Below are 12,732 nucleotides of genomic sequence, written 5' to 3' on the forward strand. Positions count from 1 at the left end.
AGATCACAGATCTCTTCAATTTTAAAGCACTGCCGCCCCCCCCCCCCCCCCCCCCCCCACCGCCGCAAAAAGAATACCCTTTCCTTCAGGAGGCCTTCCTGGATTAATTCACAACACCCCTTGATATGGTAACAACATTCACCCTTAGCATTTCTGCACTTTAATGGAATCTACAGCACTCGTGTACATTTGGTTTTTTTTATATATTATTGAGGTATTTATCTTTCCACTATTTATCTGTTCTGCAGTGTGGTTGTGCTGCTTCTTCCTACATGTGTGTTCTTCCTCTGGCTTTCACGGTCTATAAATACTTTTTTTCGGCTTCTGCATAACATTACAAGCTCTTTACAGGCCGGGAATGCGTATCTTGCTCCTGTTGCACTCTCTCTAAAGCACTTAGCGCAGTACCTAGTACCCAGCAGGTGCTCAATAAATGGCTCTGATTGATTGCCCCGGGTGGGAATTGGGAGATCACTGGCCTAAAAAGACCCTGGACTCTGGATCAAACTCAACCAGTCCCATGTCCCCACCCTGCCCCTGCCCAGTCAAACCTAGTCCTGAGGGTGGGGGTGGAAACTGGGGCCGGGGCCAGAGACAGGGGTAGGGGTAAAGATGGAGACAGAGACAGTAGCAGGGATGGAGACAGGGACAGAGACAGAGGCAGGACTGGGGACAGGGGCAGGGACAGGGACAGGGCAGTGACAGGGACAGGCTGGACATTGACAGAAGCAGGGATGGGGCCGGAGACAGGGACAGTCTGGACAAAGAAGCAGGGATGGGGCCGGAGACAGAGACAGAGACAGAGACAGAGACAGAGACAGGGGCAGGGGCAGGGGCAGAGACGGGGCAGGGGTAGAGATGGGGAAGAAACAGGGGCAGGAATGGAGCTGGAGACAGAGACAGCAGCAGGGGCAGAGACAGGGGTGATAATGGGGCCAGACACAGAGACAGGAGCAGGAGCAGAGACAGGGGCAAGGATGGGGCTGGGGACAGTGATCAGGGCAGGGACAGGGATGATGATAATAATAATAATGATAATAATAATAATAATGGTATTTGTTAAGTGCTTACTATATGCCAGGCACTGTACTAAGTGCTGAGGTGGATACAAGCAAATTGGGTTAGTTGGACACAGTCCCTGTCCCCTGTGGGGCTCACAGTCTCGATCCCCATTGTCCAAGTGACATAACTGAGGCCCAGAGAAATGAAGTGACTTGCTCAAGGTCCCACAGCAGAAAAGTGGCAGAGCTGGGATTAGAAGCCATGAACTTCTGACTCACAGGCCTGTGCTTTCTCTACTACACCATGCTGCTTCAGAAAATAATAATAATAATGATGATGGGATTTATTAAGCACTTACTATGTGCAAAGCACTGTTCTAAGTGCTGGGGAGGTTACAAGGTGATCAGGTTGTCCCACGGGGAGCACACAGTCTTAATCCCCATTTTACAGACGAGGTAACTGAGGCCCAGAGAAGTTAAGTGACTTGCCCAAAGTCACACGGCTGACAATTGGCTGAGCCGGGATTTGAACCCATGACCTCTGACTCCAAAGCCCGTGCTCTTTTCACTGAGCCACGCTGCTTCTCTGTGACCCCGTGATGTGACTTCTGAGCTCCCCAGGCCGCAGCGGTCTCTGTGGTGATCTAGGAGAGAGCGGTCGCAGCAGTGGGGCTCCCACATTACAAGTTGGAGCCCCAGGGCTGTTCTCCTGGCTAGGGCACTGACCTGCATCCATGGCCGATCCGGGGAGGTCGACCTGAAATGAGCTGTAGCCTCAGGCCTGGGGAGGCTGTGCATCCCTCCGGGGTCTTTGAATCCAGGACCACCTCCCAGGTTTTCAGCAATTCCTCCTCCATGAGAGGCTTGGCCTCCAGATGACGTCCTGGATGCTGCACAGATCCCACCACGTCCTCGGGAGGGTGTCATCCATGACAAAGGCTCCATCTCGGGTGAGGTGCACCTGGGTCGACTCCAGCTCCAGCCCGATCTCATGAACCACCCGCCGGAGCAGCTGTTAGGTCTCATTCATGCCCTGGATCTCTAACTGGAAATAGGGAGGTGAAAACTGGAGATATCGGAGCCCCGACATGAGCATCGGTGTCTTGTTGATGGGCTGGATCGATCCCTTCATAGCCAACCCAGAGGCCTCTTGGATCTTCGGATCCAATCTGGAATGCATCACCGCTGCCTTCTGATGAGAGCCCTGGTTGACCGCCAAGATGCTGTCCAGCTTCTCCTGGGTCTCGTGATCATAGGCTGTCTTCTCCACCAGACTGCCCAGGTCAGAAAAGTCATCAGTTGCCTTCCCCAGAAGGCCACGCACCGTGTAATCCTTGGTTTCTCCTTTAGGGATCCTCCTCTTCCTTCCCGCTTTCCAACCCAGGGAAGCTGAAAGGGGACCTCGTTGGGGCTGTAACTGCTCTGAATGCCAGGGAGCCCTCCTGACCCACAAGGTGCTTGGAAATCCTCCTTCCCAGCTGGTGAGGCCCCTCAAGCATCAACATGGCATAGTGGATAGAGCACAGGCCTGGGAGCCCGAAGATTGTGGGCTCTAGCCTTGGCTCTGCCACTTGTCTGCTGGGTGACCTTGGGCAAGTCACTTCACTTATCTAGGTCTCAGTTACCGCATTTTAAAAATGGGGATTGAGACAGTGAGCCCCACATGGGACAGGGACTATGTCCAACCCAATTTGCTTGTATCACTCCAGTGCTTAGTACAGTGCCTGGCACATAGTAAGCACTGAAAAATACCACAATTATTATAGAGACAGGATCAGGGGTGGGGCCAGGGACAGAGTTAGAGATGGGGCAGAGACAGAGATGGGGCAGGTCCTTCTTCAGCCCAGCCCACACCCTCCACTCCTCTGCTGCCACTAACCCCCTCACTGTGCCTCGCTCTCACCTGTCCTGCCATAGACCCCCGGCCCACGTCCTTCCCCTGGTCTGGAATGCCCTCCCTTCACACATCTGCCAAACTAGCTCTCTTCCTTCCTTCAAAGCCCTACTGAGAGCTCACCTCCTCCAGGAAGCCTTCCCAGACTGAGCCCCCTTTTTCCTCTCCTCCTCCCCACCCTCCCTGCCCTATCTTCTTTCCCTCCCCACAGCACCTGTATATATGTTTGTACAGATTTATTACTCTATTTTACTTGTATGTATTTACTACTCTATTTTATTAATGATGTGCATATAGCTATAATTCTATTTATTCTGACGGTTTTGACACCTGTCTACATGTTTCATTTTGTTGTCTGTCCTCCCCTTCTAGACTGTGAGCCCGTTGTTGGGTAGGTCCCTATATGTTGCCGACTTGTACTTCCCAAGCACTTAGTACAGTGCTCTGCGCACAGTAAGCACTCAATAAATAAGATTGAATGAATGAATAAAGGATCAGGGACAGAGATGGGGATGGGGGAGGGGTTGAGGAGGGATTGAGGACACAACTAGAGGTGGAGCAGAGACAGAGACAGAGGCAGGCGACGTTGGTGGGAAGCTTTCTGACCCATCATTCTGCTTCAGACTTTTCTCCTTTTCTGTAACACAAATCCTTTAGCTCCAACTGTTTGGCCTGAAGGGATCAATAATTATGATATTTTTCAAGTGCTCACTATGTACCAGGCGTTGTAGTAAGCACTGGGGTGGATACAAGCAAATCAGGTTGGACACAGTCCATGTCCCACATGGGGCTCACAGTCTTAATCCCTATTATACTGATGAGGTAACTGAGGCACGGGGAAGTTAGATGACTTACCCAAGGTCACATGGCAGATGAGTGGAGGAGTCAGAATTAGAATACATGACCTTTTTGGGGGGTATTTGTTAAGCACTTACTACTACTACTACTAATAATAATGATGGCATTTATTAAGCCGTTACTATGTGCAAAGCACTGTTCTAAGCACTTGGGGGGATACAAGGTGATCAGGTTGTCCCACATGGAGCTCACAGTCTTCATCCCCATTTTACAGGTGAGGTAACTGAGGCACAGAGAAGTTAAGTGACTTGCCCAAAGTCACACAGCTGACAAGCGGCAGAGCTAGGATTAGAACCCATGACCTTCTGACTCCCAAGCCCGTGTTTTATCCACTATGCCATGCTGCTTCCCAACTGACATGTCTTCCCATACTCCCTGCCCTCAGTCACTAGCCTTTGCTTCCCAAACCTCCCACCCCCCAGTCCCCCACCCCTTGGCTCTCAGCCCCCCACCACATTCCTCTAGTTTCCAGCCCCAGTGTCCAACACCCACTCCGCCAGAGATAATAATAATAATGGTACTTGTTAAGCTCTTACCATATGTTTGTACTGATTTATTACTCTATTTTACTTGTATATATTTACTATTCTATTTATTTTGTTAATGATGTGCATCTAGATTTATTTCTATTTATTCTGATGACTTGACACCTGTCCACATGTTTTGTTTTGTTGTCTGTCTCCCCCTTCTAGACTGTGAGCCCATTGTTGGATAGGGACCCTCTCTATATGTTGCCGACTTGTACTTCCCATGTGCTTAGTACAGTGCCTGCACACAGTGAGCGCTCAATAAATACGACTGAGTGAATGAATATGCGAGGGGTCCCACTCCTTCACATCACACCCCAGCTCCCCATCTCTGGGCCACCTTCTCCAGCCTCCAGCCCCCCTGCCCAGATCCCACGTGCTGTCACTATGCACTTAGGCTCAGTCGAAGAAGCTGTGGATCTAGCTGAGGCTCTCCTAGGTGAAGACACAGCGGGCGGCCTCCCACCAAGGGCCGTGATGGCAATAGAGAAGCAGCATGGCTCGGTGGAAAGAGCACGGGCTTTGGAGTCAGAGGTCATGGCCACTTGTCAGCTGTGTGACTTTGGGCAAGTCACTTAACTTCTCTGGGCCTCAGTTCCCTCATCTGTAAAATGGGGATTAAAACTGTGAGCCCCCTGTGGGACCTCTGATCACCTTGTAACCTCCCCAGCGCTTAGAACGGTGCTTTGCATATAGTAAGTGCTTAATAAATGCCATTATTATTGTTATTATTATGACCTTGTGGGCCAGGATCAATGCCTCCTGCTCATCAGGGAAGAAGGACGGGTGTGTTCCCCAGTGCAGCGCTAAAACACAAGGTCATGGTGAACACAGTGGTACATACGGTGGTCCACACGGGGCCTGAATGAGGCGGACACGAAGAAGCCGAATGGGGCGTCCTCCCCATCCTGGGGCCCCAAGGCTTGGGGTCCCAGTAGACCAAACTGAAGTCTGGTCTGGGTTCAATAACAATAATAATAATAATAGTATTTGTTAAGCACTTACTATGTGCCAGGCACTGTATTAAGCGCTGGGGTGGATGCAAGCGAATCAGGTTGGACACAGTCCCTGTCTCATGTGGGGCTCGTGGTCTCAATCCCCATTTTACAGATGAGGTCACTGAGGCCCAGGGAAGTGAAGTGACATGCCCAAGGTCACACAGCAGACAAGTGGAGGAGTCGGGATTAAAACCCAGGACCTTCTGACTCCCAGGCTCCTGCTCTATCCACTACTGCTAAGAGCCCAGGAATCGAGAGGTTGCAACTGCCTAAAGGGGGGTCACAGGACTGGTGTACTTCCCAAGCACTTAGTCTAGTGCTCTGCATACAGTAAGTGCTCAATAAATACGATTGACTGAATGAATGAAAGAATGATGGGATAGAAGTGGGGCTGGGAGTTGGGAGCAGGTCCCAGGAAAGGAGGGGAGCAACCAGGAAAATCATAATAATAATAATGGCATTTATTAAGCACTTACTATGTGCAAAGCATTGTTCTAAGCGCTGGAGTGGTTATGAGGTGATCAGGTTGTCCCACAGGGGGCTCACAGTCTTCATCCCCATTTAACAGATGAGGTAACTGAGGCCCAGAGAAGTTAAGTGACTTGCCCAAAGTCACACAGCTGACAATTGGTGGAGCAGGGATTTGAACCCATGACCACTGAGTCCAAAGCCCGGGCTCTTTCCACTAAGCCACGCTGTTTCTCTGAAAATGCCCTACCCGGCTAAAGTGGACTCCAGCGCTCTGGCTTGGAACCGAGTTCAGTGCACACAAGCGATCTGGATCAGAGCTACTATAGATGCTGGCACACACATTCATTTATTCATTCATTCACTCATTCAATTGTATTTATTGAGCACTGACTGTGTGCAGAGCACTGTACTGAGCGCTTGAGAAAGTACGCTGCAGCAATAAGCAGACACAGTCCCTGCCCACGGTGAGATTACAGTCTAGATGGGGAAGACAGACATCAATACAAATAAGTAAATTCCAGTTATGTACATAAGTGCTGTGGGGCTGGAAGGGGGGAAAGAATAAAGGGAGCAAGTCAGGGCGATGTAAAAGGGAATGGGAGAAGGGGAAAGTTGGGGGCCTCATCTGGGAAGGCATCTTGGAGGAGATGTTTAGAGGAGGAGAAGGAGGAGATGCTTAGGGAAGCAGTGTGGCTCAGTGGAAAGAGCCCGGACTTAGGAGTCGGAGGTCATGGGTTCTAATCCCAGCTCTGCCGCTTGTCAGCTGTGTGACTTCAGGCAAGTTCCTCGGTTACCTCTTCTGTAAAATGGGGATTAAGACTGTGAGCCCCATGTGGGACAACCTGATCACCTTGTATCCTCCCCAGTGCTTAGAACAGTGCTTTGCACATAGCAAGCGCTTAACAAAAGCCATTATTATTATTATTATTATTATTATGTGCATTCAATAAGTCTTTGAAGAGGTGGAGGGAGTCATTGTCTGTCATATTTGAAGAGGGAGGGCATTCCAGGCCAGAGGCAGGATGTGGGCCGAAGCAGTGTGGCTCAATGGAAAGAGCCCTGGCTTGGGAGTCAGAGGTCATGGGTTCTAATCCCAGCTCCACCACTTGTCTGCTGTGTGACCTTGAGCAAATCACTTAACTTCACTGTGCCTCAGTTACCTCATCTGTAAAATGGGGATTAAGACTGTGAGCTCCACATGGGTCAACGTGATTACCTTGTATCTACCCCAGTGTTTAGAACAGTGCTTGGCACATAGTAAGCACTTAATAAATACCATTATCATTATTATTATTATTATCAGCGGCAAGACAGGCAAGAATGAGGCAGAGTGAGAAGGTTAGCACTAAAGGAGTGAAGTGTTGGCTGGGTTGAAGAAGGAGAAAAGCTAAGTGAGGTAAAACTGAGATGCTTAGAACAGTGCTTGGCACATAGTAAGCGCTTAGCAAATGCCATTATTATTATTATTATCAGTGCACATGCACACACATGTATTCTGGTCCAGAACTGGGATCAGTGCACACACACACATGGGAACTGGGCCAGAGGTTCATTCATTCATTCAACTGTGTTTATCGAGAGCTCACCATGTGCAAAACACCATACTAAGATTTTGGGAGAGTACAATATAATAAGAGACACATTCCTGCCCACAACAAGATCACAGTCTAGAGGAGGAGACAGGAATTGATATAAATAAATAGATAAATGAATAAATCGATTACAGATACATATATATATATATATACATATATCTGTAATCGATTTATTCATATATGCATATACACACATACACAGATAAATACATCTGTGGGGCTGGGAGGGAGGATTCATTCATTTCATTCATTCAATAGTATTTATTGAGTGCTTACTGTATGCAGAGCACTGTACTAAGCGCTTCGGAAGTACAAGTTGGCAACATATAGAGTCGGTCCCTACCCAACAGTGGGCTCACAGTCTAGAAGGGGGAGACAGAGAACAAAACAAAACACATTAACAAAATAAAATAAATAGAATAAATATGTACAAATAAAATAAATAAATAGAGTAATAAATATGTACAATCATATATACATATATACAGGTGCTGTGGGGAGGGGAAGGAGGTAAGGCGGGGGGATGAGGAGGGGGAGGAGGGGCAGAGGAAGGAGGGAGCTCAGTCTGGGAAGGCCTTCTGGAGGAGGTGAGCTCTCAGTAAGGCTTTGAAGGGAGGATGAATGAAGGAGTAAGTAAGAGTGGGGCGGAAGAGAGTGGGAGAATAATAATAATAATGGTGGTATTTGTTAAGCGCTTACTATGTGCAAAGCACTGTTCTAAGTGCTGGGGAGGTTACAAGGTGATCAAGTTGTCCCACGGGCAGCTCAAAGTTTTAATCCCCATTTTCCAGATGAGGCAACTGAGGCAAAGAGAAGTGAAGTGACTTGCCCAAAGTCATACAGCTGACAGTTGGAGGAGCAGGGATTTAATAATAATAATAATAATAATTTTGGTATTTGTTAAGCGCTTACTATGTGCAAAGCACTGTTCTAAGTGCTGGGGAGGATACAAGGTGATTGGGTAGGGACCATCTCTGTATGTTACCAACTTGTACTTCCCAAGCGCTTAGTACAGTGCTGTGCACACAGTAAGCGCTCAATAAATATGATTGATTGAATGAATGAATGATCAAATTATCCCACGTGGGACTCACAATCTTAATCCCCATTTTACAGATGAGGTCACTGAGGCCCAGAGAAGTGAAGTGACTGGTCCAAAGTCACAGAGCTGGCAAGCGGCAGAGCTGGGGTTTGAACCCATGCCCTCTGACTCCAAAGCCCGGGCTCTTTCCACTGAGCCATGCTGCTTCCCAACCCATGCCCTCTGACTCCAAAGCCCGGGCTCTTTCCACTGAGCCACGCTGCTTCTCTTGAAGAGGTGAGATCATTGTGCACGTACATGCATGCACGCACACACACACACGCACACACACACACAAAACGAGTGCCCTCGCACCCAAATCCATGAGCAAACAGAGTCAGAGTTGCCTTGGGGAAGCGTTGTGGGCCTGGTGTGGCCGGGGCAGGTTCTGGCCTGAAAGGGCCGCCCAGGGATGGACTCAAATCTGGGCCGCAGAGACCGCCTGGACTGGACAACCCTCCCCTCTGCTGGACACTTCAGAGCTTGCAAATGATGGGGAAAGGGAATAATAATAATAATAATAATAATAATAATAATAATAATAATAGCATTTATTAAGCACTTACTATGTGCAAAGCACTGTTCTAAGTGCTGGGGGGATACAAGGTGATGAGGTTGTCCCATGTGGGGCTCACAGTCTTAATCCCCATTTTCCAGATGAGGTAACTGAGGCACAGAGAAGTTAAGTGACTTGCCCAAAGTCACACAGCTGACAATTGGTGGAGCAGGGATTTGAACCCGTGACCTCTGACTCCAATCAATCAATCAATCGTATTTATCGAGCGCTTACTATGTGCAGAGCACTGTACTAAGCGCTTGGGAAGTACAAATTGGCAACACATAGAGACAGTCCCTACCCAACAGTGGGCTCACAAAGCCCCAGCTCTATCCAGTGAGCCACACTGCTTCTCTAGAATATAATAATAATAATAATAATAATAATAATAATGACATTTATTAAGCGCTTACTGTGTGCAAAGCACTGTACTAAGCGCTGGGGAGGTGACAAGGTGATCAGGTTGTCCCATGGGGGCCTCACAGTCTTAATCCCCATTTTACAGGTGCGGTAACTGAGGCCCAGAGAAGTGAAGTGACTTGCCCAAAGTCACACAGCTGACAATTGGCGGAGCCGAGATTTGAACCCATTACCTTTGACTCCAAAGCCCGAGGTCTTTCCACTGCCGCCGCTTGTCAGCTGTGTGACTTTGGGCAAGTCACTTAACTTCTGTGCCTCAGTTCCCTCATCTGTAAAATGGGGATTCAGACTGTGAGCCCCAAGTGGGACAACCTGATCACCTTGTGTCCTCCCCAGTGCTTAGAACAGTTCTTTGCGCATAGTAAGCGCTTAACAAATGCCATCGTCATCATCACTGTGCCACGCTGCCTCTCTTTCCCTGCCCGTTTCTAATCATTCATTCTTTCATTCAGTCGTATTTATTGAGCACTTACTCTGTGCAGAGCACTGTACTAAGCGCTTGGAAAGTATAATTCGACAACAGAGACAGTCCCTACCCATCAACCGGCTCACAGTCTAGAAGGGGGAGACAGACAACAAAACAAAACAAGTAGAAAGGTGTCAATATAATCAAAATATATAAATAGAATGATAGATATATACACATCATTAATAAAATAAAGTAATAAATGTGTACAGCTATACACAAGTGCCGTGGGGAGGGGAAGGGGGTAGGGGAGAGGGAAGGAGTGAGGGCGATAGGGGGGAGGGGGAGCAGAGGAAAAAGGGGGGACTCAGTCTGGGAAGGCCTCCTGGAGGAGGTGAGCTCTCAGTAGGGCTTTGAAGGGAGGAAAAGAGCTAGTTTGGTGGATGTGTGGAGGGAGGGCATTTCAGGCCAGGGGAAGGACATGGGCTGGGGGTCGACAGCGGGACAGGTGAGAACGGGGCCCAGTGAGGTGGTTAACGGTGTCAGAGGAGCGGAGGGTGCGGGCTGGACTGGAGAAGGGAGGTGAGGTAGGACGGGGAGAGGTGATGGAGAGCTTTGAAGCAGAGATTGAGGAGTTTTTGCTTCATGTGAAGGTTGACAGGCAACCACTGGAGATTTTTGAGGAGGCAGGGACATGCCCAGAACGTTTCTGTACAAAGATAATCTGGGCAGCAGAGCGAAGTATAGACCAAAGCGGGGAGAGACAGGAGGATGGGAGATCAGACAGGAGGCTGATGCAGTAATCCAGTCGGGATAGGATAAGAGATTGTACCAACAAGGTACATTCATTCATTCACTCACTCATTCATTCATATTTATTAAGCACTTACTGCATGCAGAGCACTGGACTAAGCACTTGGGAGAGTATAATATCACAATAAAAAGCAACGATTCCTGCCCACAACAAACTCACCGTCTAGAGGCGGGGGAAACAGACATCAATACAAATAAACATGCATCAATACAAATAAATAAAATGACAGATAAGTGCTGTGGGGCTGGGAGGGAGGGAAGAGAAAAGGGAGCAAGTCAGGGCGATGCAGAAGGGAGTGGGAGATGAGGAAAAGTGGGATTTAGTCAGGGAAGGCCTCTTGGAGGAGATGGGCCTTCAATAATAATAATAATGGTATTTGTTAAACATTTACTCTGTGAGAAGCACTGTTTAAAGCACTGGAGTAGATACAAGGTAATCAGGTTGTCCCACGTGGGGCTCACAGTCTTCACCCCCATTTTACAGATGAGGGAACTGAGGCACAGAGAAGTGAAGTGGCTTGCCCAAGGCTTTGGAGTTGGGAGAAAGTAATTGTCTTTCGGATTTGAGGCGGGAAGGCCAGAAGCAGGACCTTAACTTGAACCTTAGCTCCCTCAATAGTAATTGTAATATTTGTTAAGCGCTTACTCTGTGCCAAGCACTGTTCTAAGCGCTGGGTAGATACAAAGTAATCAGGTTGGACATGGTCTATGTCCCTCATGGGGTTCACAATCTTGACCCCTATTTTTCAGATGCGATAAATGAGGCAAAGTTCTCTTAAGTGACTCACTGAAGGTCACACAGCAGACATGTGGCGGAGCCGGGGTTAGAACCCATGATCTTCCGACCCCTCTGCATAATAATAATAATGATGGCATTTATTAAGCGCTTACTATGTGCAAAACACTGTTCTAAGTGCTGGGGAGGTTACAAGGCGATCAGGTTGTCCCATGGGGGGACTCACAGTCTTAATCTCCATTTTACAGATGAGGTCACCGAGGCACAGAGAAGTGAAGTGACTTGCCCAAAGTCCCACAGCTGACAATTGTGGCGGAGCAGGGATTTGAACCCAGGATCTCTGACTCCAAAGCCTGTGCTCTTTCCACTGATCCACGCTACTAAAATCCTTGCTGACTGGCTTCAGCAGTAAAAGCAGCAGAAATAGTTTTTACTGAGCATCTTCTGTGTAGTTCCCCTACTCCCTCTCCCTGTGGCATTGCTTGGCACTTAAACTTGTACTCTTTATTCACCCCACCCTCAGCCCCAGAGCACTTACATACATATCTGTTATTTACTGGAAGCAGCCTAGTCTAGCGGATAAAACATGGGCCTGGGAACCAGAGGACCTAGGTTTTATCCTGTTCATTCAATTGTATTTATTGAGCGCTTACTGTGCGCAGAGCACTGTACCAAGCGTTTGAGAAGTACAAGCTGGCAACACATAGAGATGGTCCCTACCTCACAATGGTCTCACAGTCTAGAAGGAAGAGACAGACAACAAAACGAAACAAGTAGACAGGTGTCAAAACTGTCAGAATAAATAGAATTATAGCTATATGCACATCATTAATAAAATAGAGTAGTAAATATGTACAGGTAAAATAAATAAAATAATAAATATGTGCAAATATATACAAGTGCTGTGGGGAGGGGAGGGGGTAGGGTAGAGGGAGGAAGGGGAGCGATGGGGAGGGGAGGAGGAAAGGAAAAAGGGGCTCAGTCTGGGAAGGCTTCTCTGGAGGAGGTGAGCTCTCAGTAGGGCGGGGGGACTTGAAGAGGAACCCATTCTGCACCGAAAAGCTCGTATTCCCAGCTGTTTAGGTCCAAGATCTGTTGAGGTCGCTATGGGTGGCAAAGCAGAATTGGGTTTTGGGGCTTAAAAATTCGTTTAAAATCAGCCAGACGCATTTTGACTTTGTAAAGTCCCTTCGAGTTTCCAGTGAATATAACCCCCTGTTGATGGGGTAAATATGCCAGACATCTGTCTACATGTTTTGTTTTGTTGTCTGTCTCCCCCTTCTAGATTGTGAGCCCGTTGTTGGGTCGGGACCGTCTCTATATGTTGCCGACTTGTACTTCCCAAGCGCTTAGTACAGTGCTCAGCACACAGTAAG

At 48.2% G+C, this 12,732-nt stretch overlaps 1 pseudogene; it reads right to left on the reverse strand.

The window, feature by feature from the left end:
* Positions 1–1,645: 1,645 nt before the first annotated feature.
* Positions 1,646–8,689, reverse strand: LOC119943912 (annotated as a pseudogene).
* Positions 8,690–12,732: the final 4,043 nt, after the last annotated feature.

Source organism: Tachyglossus aculeatus, chromosome 2 (genome assembly GCF_015852505.1).
Source record: "Tachyglossus aculeatus isolate mTacAcu1 chromosome 2, mTacAcu1.pri, whole genome shotgun sequence".
In the NCBI taxonomy this organism is placed as follows: domain Eukaryota; kingdom Metazoa; phylum Chordata; class Mammalia; order Monotremata; family Tachyglossidae; genus Tachyglossus; species Tachyglossus aculeatus.